The sequence below is a fragment of the Arachis duranensis genome, chromosome 6 (assembly GCF_000817695.3).
Source record: "Arachis duranensis cultivar V14167 chromosome 6, aradu.V14167.gnm2.J7QH, whole genome shotgun sequence".
Taxonomy (NCBI): Eukaryota; Viridiplantae; Streptophyta; class Magnoliopsida; order Fabales; family Fabaceae; genus Arachis; species Arachis duranensis.
Genome location: NC_029777.3, coordinates 87,254,748 through 87,266,865, shown reverse-complemented (window position 1 = coordinate 87,266,865; position 12,118 = coordinate 87,254,748). Strand labels below are relative to the sequence as shown.

Here is a 12,118-nt window from a genome sequence, read left to right as displayed (position 1 = left end):
TTATATTCCAATAATTATTTTCGTTCTTTATTTTATGAATTTGGGTGGAACGAAAGTATGACCCATGTTCTAATTGAGTTCTTGTATCACTTGGAAAAGCTCTTTACTTGAACAACAGCTTGAAAACATATTATCCTGAATTTATAATTATTTGTATTTAATGGGATACGTGACATATAATCCCCTTATTTTTGGATAATTAGGATTCTTGTGGCATATAAACTGGAATTTGATCATCACCTTCTAATTGGAATTAATTGACCAAGGAATTGGCAGTTAATGAATTTTAGAGGAGACTAGGAAGGTCTAAGGAATTAGGGTCTAGTCACATATAGTTTGCCATGAATTAAATCTTGCATGATTAAAATAGTTAGTAAGAAAAATCAATCTAGAAAAATAGATAACTCTGAAGCCTTAACTGTTTTCTCAATATTTTATTCCCAATTTATTTATTTTTCCTTTTGATATTCTGAGTTCGAACTTAAACCTTTTGAATATCTCAAAACCCTTTTCTGCTTGCCTAACTAAGCCAATCAATCAATTATTGTTGCTTGATCCATCAATCCTCGTGGGATCGACCCTTACTCACGTAAGGTATTACTTGGTACGACCCGGTGCACTTGCTGGTTAGTTTGTGGGTTATAAAATATCGCACCAAGTTTTTGGCGCCGTTACCGGGGATTGACCGTGATTGACAACTACTGGTTGTTTGATTTTTTAGATTAGGTGTTTTTACTTTAATTTCATTTAACTTATTTCCTTAAATTTTAAAAAAATATATATTTTGATTTATTTTATTTAAAAAATTTTTTCTTTTCTCTTAATTTTTGAAATTAAGTTTGGTGTCCCTGTAGTAATTTTTCTCTAAAAAAATATATTTTTTAAATCCTAGTATCTTTCTTTGTTTAATTTTTAAATTTATAGTTCACTTCTTTTCATTTATTTTCGAATTTTTTTATTATTATTTTTTATTATTCTTTTTCAAAAAAAATTATGTTCTGTCTTCTTTGATTTCCTGTTTACCACATGGTGCATTTAATTCTTTTTGGTGTTTTGTGTTGAGGAAAAATAATGGAGAGAGATCACATGGGTTACTACTCACACCCGAGTAGTGATTCATATTATTGTGGATGGGGGAACTACCCAAATTTTGGTTGATAAAGTCAAAACCAAAGAAACTTCAGTACTCCATGTTCCAACTATCAAGAACCACCATCTCCATATCCATACTAAGAAGCACCATCTCTCTATCCATATCAAGAACCATCATCTTTCTACTCATATCAAGAGCCACCATCTCCCTATTCATACCAAGAGCCATCCTCTTTTTACACTTATCAAGAACCATCATCTCCTTCTTATTCATATCAAGAGCCATCATCTCCTTATTCATCTCAAATACCATCAGATCTTGAGCTTCTCATGAAAGAATTCTTACATGATATAAAGACGAGTGTCAAAAATGTAGAAAAACATGTTCAGTCAATTATCAAGTCACAGGAAGAGGAGCAAGCAAGTTCCTTCCCAAGAGATATAATTCAAGATCCTATGGAAGAAAGTGAGAAAATCAATCAAAGGATTTTATACTCCAGTTAACTAGGGAACTTTCCATCCTCACACATGGAAGAAAAGGAAGATGCAAAAGCAAAGGAGGAAAATGCACCCACAAAGGAGGAAGATGCACAACCTCCCATGTCTTTGGTAAGTAATGAAGAAGAGATTGAATTAGAAGAAAGCTACCAAGAGGAAGTGGTTGAAATTGAGGAAACTTGCAAAGAGGAAAGAATTCAAAGAAGAACACAAGGGAGTGGAGCTTGCAAGACCTCTTCCAAAGCCATCACCATCCAATACAACATTCAAGTGGGTAAAATTCCTATCCTTAACCTGTACTTTCCCACTTGAATATGGGCTACTGGAGACGGATGGTCAACTTAGAGCTCTTTGTGGCATTAAGAGTAAAAGGAAGATGGTTAGTGGTAAAAGTCGTCAAGCAAGGTTCAATATGGTTGCATGCTCCAAATTAAAATGCAAGGATTGGTATAGAGCTCAATTAAATGGGTTTAGAAGGTTGTTTGGATGTCTCTATGAGAATTCAGATTACTTGCCATCCGGTGGGAACAATGGTGATCCACAAGAAGACGGATGTAAAAGCAAGGTTTGGGACCCTGGGATTCATTCCCACAATCAACACTCTTGGGGCCCTGTCACTTGCTTTAACTTGTTCGAAGGTGTTATGCGCTTAGTTTGGGATCCCAGTAGCCATTGGAATTACAAACATTGGTGGAGATTCCTGGATCAGTACAAGCACAAGCCACCATGACAAGGAGCTCACCACATGTCCAACTTAAGGACTTTAACTAAAAGTGCTTGGTGGGAGACAACCCACTGTGGTATGATCATTCTTTTTCATTCTTAGTTGTTTTTCGTAGTAGTAGTTTTCTTACTTATTTGATTTTTATTGAGTTCTTACTAATTTTCTGATCATGCAGCTATTTTAGAACAGGAACCAAAAAAAAAGAGGGCACACGACGCGCAAGCGTCGTTGACACGTACGCGTCAGATGGGTGTGCGTGAAAAATAAATTTGAACAGAGGGTTGCGCGGGAGTGGCGCAAGAATGATGCCTCTAGCACAAACAAACCCACGCGTACGCGTACCCCACGCATGCGCGTCGTTTGTGATTTTCACCATTCACGCGGGCGCGTCAGCGACGCGTACACGTGACCTGAAAAATCGACGTAAGAGTGTTTAGGCAGAGAGTTATGTTGGTTTGCGGTAGGAAGTGTGCTAGACGCACAAATTTGACCACGCGTACGCGTCACTGACGCGTGCGCGTGCTTGACGCGCACGCGTCGTATGCTAATATTGGTTCCCTAGCCACGCGAATAGAGAAATGCGCGTGCGCGCGGCTGGCTTCGCGCGAATCGCACAAAACCAAGGGCATGCGGACGCGTGCCCGACGCTCTCGCGTCATTAAGAAAATTTCACACCCACGCGTACGCGTTGATTGTAACACCCTAACTACCAAAGCTCACGCTTCCGGCTGCGCAACTCTGATAGATCGGACATTACGACGACACTTATTATATTTAATACAAAAATATGAGCCTGTTTAAAAATTTTTACCGCAATATCGCTCCCAAGATACTTCATTCGATAACGTACATCCATAGATATCATACAACTTACAAAAACTCATAAGGAGTACACCCATATATATACATATACATATAAATAATATTACAAGCATTATCCAATACAATTCCTATCCCTCTTACAGAATATATCAAGATAAAGGCGAGGGTACGATAAGTAACAATCTAAAGCAATATAGAACATCACAATAACAATTAAATAAACTCTTCGTGACTTCAGCGCCCATATCCTGAAAGGGGAAAAATGTAGGGGGTGAGAACATCATCCTCGAAAGGGTTCTCAGTAGAGAGTTTTTGGGAATTACTGTAATAGGATACGTGAAGATAAACCGTACCAATAATAAATAACTGACTTATGCCTCTTTTCAGAAATAACAGTTCACAGTAAAAGAGAAAATCTAGAAATCCTTTTCTGAAAGGAAACTGTTCATTTAAAACAATATTTCGAGAAGCTTTTCAAAAGGTTCATCTATGCTAAACCAAAAATAGCCTTTCATACTATTCCAAATTAGACACACAAAACTGAAACCAACCATCGATCCATCTCATTTCAACCACGGCCCTAGGCCCAAACAATCCAACCATCAACCAATCACCACAATTCAACAGAGTCCCAGATGCAAACACAGATAGGAAGTTTAAGCACAAACAAACAGTTACAGCAAGTAGGACAATTAGCAGTTAATCACAAAGGCAAACCAAGTATAATATGCACACCCAAACAATGTCACATAGATGCATATGATGCATGCCTGTCCTAGTGGTTGATGATATCATCTGTCGGTTATATAACCAACCCGACACGTCCTGGTAGCTAACCATGGACAGAAACACCCATCGCGGAGCAAGTAGGTTTGAGCTACAACCCCATTGCTATTACCCGCTTAACCCAGAGCCAGTGGAATAACCACTACTGTGGCTACTACCCAGGCGGGTGTTTAACAGCTCAACCTGGAGCGAGTGGAATCACCACTACTACCGCTACTACCCAGGCGTCACAGTCTCTGACCTGGAGCAAGTGGGACGAACCAAACCCTTGCTACTGCCCAGGTATCTCAAGCATATATTCATTCAGTCCCAGCCATGGATCAACATCTATCTCAGCCATCCGGCTTAAATTCAAAATTCATAGTCAGCCATACGGCCCATAACTCATTCGGCAATCAACCATAAATCAATATCATACATAGCCATTCCGGCTCACGGTTCAATCCAGAACCAACCAATATTCATAATCATACACAGCCATTCCGGCCCATAACAAAATGGCACTTCCACCATTCAACATCATCAAATTCATAAAACCGGCATTTAAGCCATAAATCACTTTTCTCAAGCCTTTTCACTTTGAAATCAAATTTCAACTCTTTTCAGCCTTTGCTTTAAAGATCTCATTTCTCAAATCATCTCATGGCTTATAAGCCAAATTTACTCAAAGTGAGTTTCCTTTTTAAAACAGAGCCACTCTCGGCATTTAGTTCCCTTTTTAAAACAAAGCCACTCTCGGCATTCTCTTTCCAAAACTTCTAAAACCATGGAAAGTTAAAGATTCATTTTGGGAACATTCAAAATCACCTATCTCACAATGGGATTTTATAACAGTTTCTTGGCAGAGTCCCAAGTCTTTAGGGAAGGTCAATCTATATCAATTCTTTAAAATTCATTGAAACTCTTAAAATCATAGATTCTCGACTCAAGTAAATAAAACTGAATTTATTATGAAACCGAACCATACAAAATCACAAGTTCCAACCCGGTCCAAAAATCAACTCATTTGAAACGGAACCGGTTCATTTGAATCAAACCGCTTTCAGATTTCTTTTTGGAACCCATTTTTCTAACTCTTCCAAAATGCCACAAGCTTAATTACTCAATCAAAAGTCTGGTTTCCTTTAAAACCACTAAAAGCTCCTTTTTATATTGAAATCAATATTAGAGCACCATTCTTCCCTTCAGTGATTCAAATGGTAAAAATAGTTCATTTCTAAATAAGCCGAACTCAACGCATAAAGTTCATTAAATAAATTAAGCTTGATAACATAAATATTCTCTTAATAAATCAAATAATACAATTTCTCAAATCCAACCCTTTTTAAATAACTTTTCAAACAAGACTAGGATTTTTGTAGAAATTTCGGCAGCACCTCCCCTAGAACTTGGACTTTTGCCACCCGGTTCGGGTCCCAACTAAACCGTTCCTCATTCCTTTTCAACAACGCAAAACCAGAAATCAATTCAAAGCAAGCTAAATCCAACAATCGCCTCAGTGGCGTATCTCAAGGATACCATTTAAAAATTAACTCAATATCAACCGATTTAACTCATTTCCAAAGCTTTAAAGAAACGGTTCAGCAATAAATCATTTGTCCAAAACCAAGTCAATTAAAGTAAACCAGGCTGAATTCAAAAGTGCATTCGACTTTTCACATCATCAAAATAATCAACTCAAACCAAATCAATCCTCAACGGATTAAACTCGGATTTCAAATCTTTCAAGAATCTGCTTCGAAACATTACATTTCACAGGCCGCACAACAATTCAGCCAAACCAACATCCATAAACATTCGAGTCAATCAAATAATACATAAGGCAGATAGAATCACCACATACACAATATCTCACATCAGTATCCATATGTAATAATTCCAATACATAAAACATAGTTTTTGGAAAGCGCCCCTACCTCAAAACACAAATCCATAACCCAAACGTCTCACAGAGTCCTTTTCGCCTCAACTCGAAATCAACAATCAAAATCCCAGCTCCGCGTGTTTTCCTCAATAGAAGAAACAACCTCAACGCCACAAGTAAACTCGAATTCTAACCCCTAGAACCGTCAACATCATAAACACTTTATTACACGGAATTGAACACTAATGCAGGACTTTCGAAACAGAAATACTTACTGAAACTAAGAAAGAGCGGCTGAATCAAGCAGTGGTAGCTCCGACGGTGGTTTCGGCAACAACCGTGCTACCCCCGGCGACCAGAACACCAGCAATCAAAACTCGAACCTATGTTACCAAACCTCAGAGTCTTTAACCATGCATAATAGAATACTGACTAAAAAGCGCTTTTCAAAATGAGCCTGCTTACCGCAACAAAGGAAGAACAATTACACCGAGCAGCGGCAGTTTCGATGGTGTTTCCAGCAACACCTGCGCCACCATCGGCGGTCGGAAACACAGAGCCGCAGGTTCTTCGACAGCGACAACGTAACATATGACAGCCCCTTTATTAAACATAACATTTTCAGTGACAGCTTCAAACTAAAATCGAATTGGCGGAACTAAGAAGAACCAGAAACAGAGCAAAGCTCACCAAATCAGTAGCGGTTTCTGGCAGCAGCAGCGGCGGTCCTTGGGCGGTGATGTGCACGACTGAACGCACGGCCTCCCTCTCCCCGCAGCTCGCTCTCTCTTTACATGAACTTTTCCCTTCTCGGGAGCCAGCTGTTGCGACGCTTCCTCTCTCTCCCAACTCGGCGATGACAGTGAAGGACACGGCGATGTGGCTCCAACGGCGCTCACTCACGGCAGACCAGGGAAGCAGAAACGGAGCTCCACTGTGCTTCTCGTTTGGAGCTGGCAAGGATGACGACGCGGTGACCCCGACGGTGACTGGGCGCAGCTCGCAGCCCCGTGGGTGACGGTGACGCAGTGAGTTCCTATTCTTCTCTCCTTTGCCGCGTGGCTTCTTCCCCATTACTCGATTCTGGTCCTCTTCGTGATGGCGGCAAGCGGTGAGCAGCTCGGTGGTGACGGCGAGGCCCGCCAGCGCTAGCCCGCGCCTCTTTTCCTCCCCTGCTTCCCTCGGCGTTCCCCATTTCCTCCAAGCCCTTTTCCCTCTTTTGTTTCTTCTGGTAGCAGCTGTTGCTGCTGTAGTGTTACGGTTGGGTTTGGGGGGCTGAGTGGGATTGAAGGAGAACCGGGTCGGGTTAGGGTTTCATGGTTAGTCTTTTTGAGTAAAAATTAGGGTTAAGGGCATTTTAGTAATTTCAAATGAAATTGGGGATAATGTAGAAATTGAAACCCAAATTAAATCCAACACTAATTGTATATAGAAAAATACTATTTGCTCATCAATCTTACAAATTATTTTTCATAAAATGCCCAAATCAAAATAATTAGAAATAATATAATTAAACCCTTTATTTTCTAAAGTAACGTATTAATATTTAAAATATTAATTATTTAATCCAAATCATATAAAAATCCTTATTATTTCACAACTACCAACTTTATAATATAATTGTAGAAAATAATCCAATAATCATCAAATTGGATAATAATCATAACTTATCTCAAATTCAATAAATCAAAACTTACTTTAAATATCTTTAATAAAATAATTTTTGAAATTAAGGTTGTAAATAACTATATGATTTGGGATTTGATCATAATAAGACTTTTCAAAGGTTCTGGGTCTTACATCGATTGCACCGCACAACTCCACTAGTTCGCTGCCCAAGTTTTAATTTTCTTTCTCTCTCTCCTAATCCTAATTCTCTCTTGTTTTTTTTATCCTTTTATTCTTCTTTCATCTTACTATTTGTTTTTATTTTTCAATTCTTCTTTGCTTGAGGACAAGCAAACCTTTAAGTTTGGTGTTGACGCTTCGCTTAAGGGTTTTCTATTTATTCCTATGGCACTAAAAGGGAGGCGAATCATCTTCACTGAGGAGCACAACCTGAAGAATAAAGCGACTGCTAGGATAACTAAGGTGGTTGAGTTCCTTTCATTTTTTATTCCTCCCCTCTTTTTCTATGTTATGTTCCGGTTTTTTGCTATTTTGCTTTGTTTGCTACATGATCCTTTATTAGTTAGAATCCTAGGACTAGTTTAGTTTTCTCTTAATTGCTTTAATTCTGAAAAGATGTCTCATGTATTACTCACTGAACTTGAATTTAAATAAAAAATACAAAAGTGATGTATTGCATGAGAAATTGAGTTAATTTTAAGAGTAGTCTTATTTACTTAAATGTGGTGGTATTAATTGTAATTCTGAATGCATAACATGAACATTGCATATTTAAATTTGAATCAAAGAATGTTGATGTACAAGGAACAGGAATTTAGAGAATTATTATGATTTCTTTGAAATTAATGAAAGTTTAATCCTTGAAGCAAAAGAAACAGCAAAAGAAAAATAAAAGCAAGATCCAAGGCTCTAAGCATCAATGACTAGGGAGGTCAGACATGATTAAAAGCTCAAAGAGTTGTTTCCCTAATCACATGCTTGTGGTGTTCTTGTGTCAAGTTATCCTTGAGACAAAACATTTAGAGTCGAGATCAATTGCAGAGTACGCCAAAGGCTTTGAGCACCACTGTCTGGGAGTAACTTCAAAAAAATTAAAAAAATAAAAAAATAAAAAAAATATTTAGAACTTAAAGAGAGTTCTCCAATTAAGTGCTTGTGGTATTTCTGTGTCAAGTAAAACTTGAGACAAAACATTTAAAGTCACGGCTAGGCTCAAGGTGCAAAGCACCAGAAAAAAAAATTTGTTGGGTTCAAGGATTAAAATTGAGTTACAAAAGATCAGAAAATTCATAATATTATCCGGATTCTAATTCCAAATGACAATAACATTCTTTTGATTCAAAGGAGAGTGAGATGCCAAAACTATTCAGGATTGCAGTTGTAAACCCCACTGTAAGAAGAGACATGGACTTAATCGAACTCTCATTCTCATGCAAATTCACATCCTAAGCTTATATTAGTTTTGGTTGCTTGAGGACAAGTAACATTTTAAGTTTGGTGTTGTGATGCGTGAGCATCTTTTCTATCTTTTCCTAGTAAATTTGCATCTAATTTGTTGAGTTTAATAAAGAATTAATTATCTTTTAGCCAATATGGATGCTACTTTAAGTCTTTTGAAATTTTGTTTATTTTAGGTAGCATTCGGCAGGATTTGATGGAGTTTCTGCAGCACAAGAATTAAAGGAGATGGCAGCGAGGAGCGATGCGTACGCGTGACTGACGCGTACGCGTGATTTGGAGCTTTCCATGGCGACGCGTGCGCGTGACCGATGCGTACGCGTGATTTGAAGAATTGCGTAATGACGCGTGCGCGTGACCAACGCGTCCGCGTGACTTGTGAAGAAGACGTGACTGACGCGTACGCGTGACATGCGCCATGTGCAGAACATGTAGAAAACGCTGGGGGCAATTTCTGGGCTGCTTTTGACCTAGTTTTCAGCCCAGAAAGCACGGATCTAGTGAAGCTAAGTGGTCCCCACGTTACAAGACGCGGAGTAGTTAGTTAATTCTGATTTAAATTCAAATTTGATTTTAAAATAGGAAAAGATATTATCTTAATTTTAGATATTAGATTTTAAATTAATTAGGATTAGTTATAAAAAGGGAAGACTTCTCTTCTATTGAAGAGGTTCCAAGAGGAGATTCCATTAGGGAATTCTATACAAAATTACATTCCACATTCCATGAGCAACTAATCCTCCATTGTTAAGATTAGGAGCTCTGTCTATTTGTATGGATTGATTCATTTGATCTTTCTAATTTAATTCATGTTTTGATTTATATTCCAATAATTGTTTTCGTTCTTTATTTTATGAATTTGGGTAGAACGGAAGCATGACACATGTTCTAATTGAGTTCTTGTATAACTTGGAAAAGCTCTTTACTTTAACAACAGCTTGAAAACATATTATCCTGAATTTCTAATTGTTTGTATTTAACGGGATACGTAACATATAATCCCCTTATTTTTGGATAATTAGGATTCTTGTGGCATATAAAATGGAATTTGATCATCACCTTCTAATTGGAATTAATTGACCAAGGAATTGGCAGTTAATGAATTTTAGAGGAGACTAGGAAGGTCTAAGGAATTAGGGTCTAGTCACATATAGTTTGCCATGAATTAAATCTTGCATGATTAAAATAGTTAGTAAGAAAAATCAATCCGGAAAAATAGATAACTCTGAAGCCTTAACTGTTTTCTCAATATTTTATTCCCATCTTATTTATTTTTTCTTTTGATATTCTGAGTTCGAACTTAAACCTTTTGAATATCTCAAAACCCTTTTCTGCTTCCCTAACTAAGCCAATCAATCAATCATTGTTGCTTGATCCATCAATCCTCATGGGATTGACCCTTACTCATGTAATGTATTACTTGGTACGACCCGGTGCACTTACCGGTTAGTTTATGGGTTATAAAATACTGCACCAATAAGCCATATGAATAATTCATTCAACATTCATCAATATCTAAGTCATTCCCAATATCATCATCATTATCCATATCTCATTTTCAAATTCATTCAAAAATCATATTTCAAAATCAATCCTCATCATCCTTCTTTCCATTCCGTTAATCAACAATCCCAATCCAAAACATAATTCTTTCTTTTCTAAATAAATCAATCTTAAAACATATAATGTTTAAAACCAAATCTTTTTTAAATAATTACTTCAAGTGAAACTTCTAATTTTAAAAAATTTCGGCAGCATCTCTTCTACAACTCGGATTCTGCCACCTTTTTCGGGTCCCATCCAAACATTCCTCAAACCCTTTCTCAACCATTTTCAAATCCCAATAATTTTCCAAAATTCAACCAGTTCTAATATCAAATTTTTTTCAAATCCAACCATTTCCCACAACAAATCTTTTTCAAGACTAAATTGCTTTCAAAATTAATTCATTTTCATATCTCAAATCATTTCCAAAGCCGATTCATTTACATTATCAAATTAACTTCAAAACCAAGAAAATCCACTTTTCATAATAATCAACTAAATAAATTTTCAAACTATTTCTTTTTAACAATCATACACCACTCAAGCAATCAAGCAATCAATCTTTCAGTTAGCAAACAACACTAATCATAAGACAATCATAATCACAGATATATGTTTCTCACATTAATATCTATTTATAACAACTCTATAAGTTAAAATAAATTTTAATAAAACCCCTACCTCAATTATTCACAACTCACATAATTAAACGCGATGAATCCCTTTATCACTCGGCTCATCACAGCGGCAGCCACAACCGCAGTTCCAAACCACTCTTGCAATAACCATAGCTACTCTAATCGCAACAAGAAGTAACCGAAACGCAATCAAATAGCAAATAGCATCATAAAACCTCAGCCACATAACATAACAGTGACAAAAAGAGTTTTGAAGTAAGGACGACTTACTGTACCAACAAGGAACTAAAGTATAGCGCAGCCGCAGCATCAGTGGTTAACTCCGGCAAGCTCCAATGGCAGCGGCTTCAGCCCACAGCGGAAAAACTCACTACAACATTATCAAACATATACGACTTAAGCAACGACCCTTACGGTAATAGATTTCGACGGATAAGGAAGATAAACCAGAACAGGGTTAGAGCTTACCGAGAAAACTGAAGCTTCAATGGAGGTTTCCAACGGCGACAACGACAGAGATGGCTACACGGTGGTGAAGGTGGCTTCCTTCCCTTCCATCCCATTCTAATCACGTTTTCCACTTCTCCTCTGGTTAGATCTGCGTCAACGGCGGCTTGTGGTACGGATTTTACAACCCACACTTACAAACCGGCAAGTGCATCGGGTCGTACCAAGTAATACCTTACGTGAGTAAGGGTCGATCCCACGGGGATTGATGGATCAAGCAACAATGATTGATTGATTGGCTTAGTTATGCAAGCAGAAATTGGTTTTGAGATGTTCAAAAGGTTTAAGTTTGATTTCAAAATATCAAAAGTATAGACAATTAAATAAATTGGGAATAAAATATGGATAAACAGTTAAGGCTTCAGAGTTATCTATTTTTCCAGATTAACTTTTCTTTTAACTATTTTAATTATGTAGGATTTAATTTATGGCAAACTATATGTGACTAGACCTTAATTCCTTAGACCTTTCTAGTCTCCTCTAAAATTCATCAACTGCCAATTCCTTGGTCAATTAATTCATATTAGAGGGTAAAAATCAATTTTCAATTTATAT

The 12,118-nt window shown here is 37.4% G+C and overlaps 1 long non-coding RNA gene across 1 annotated transcript; it reads right to left on the bottom strand.

The window, feature by feature from the left end:
* Window positions 1-2,489: 2,489 nt before the first annotated feature.
* On the bottom strand, window positions 2,490-7,023 carry LOC110272744 (uncharacterized). Its single transcript, XR_008010689.1, has 5 exons — window positions 6,477-7,023; window positions 6,252-6,387; window positions 6,062-6,169; window positions 5,839-5,982; window positions 2,490-3,384 (listed from the first exon to the last, which is right to left on the bottom strand). It is a non-coding gene; the product is annotated as an uncharacterized LOC110272744 (long non-coding RNA).
* Between the last annotated feature and the right edge of the window lie 5,095 nt (window positions 7,024-12,118).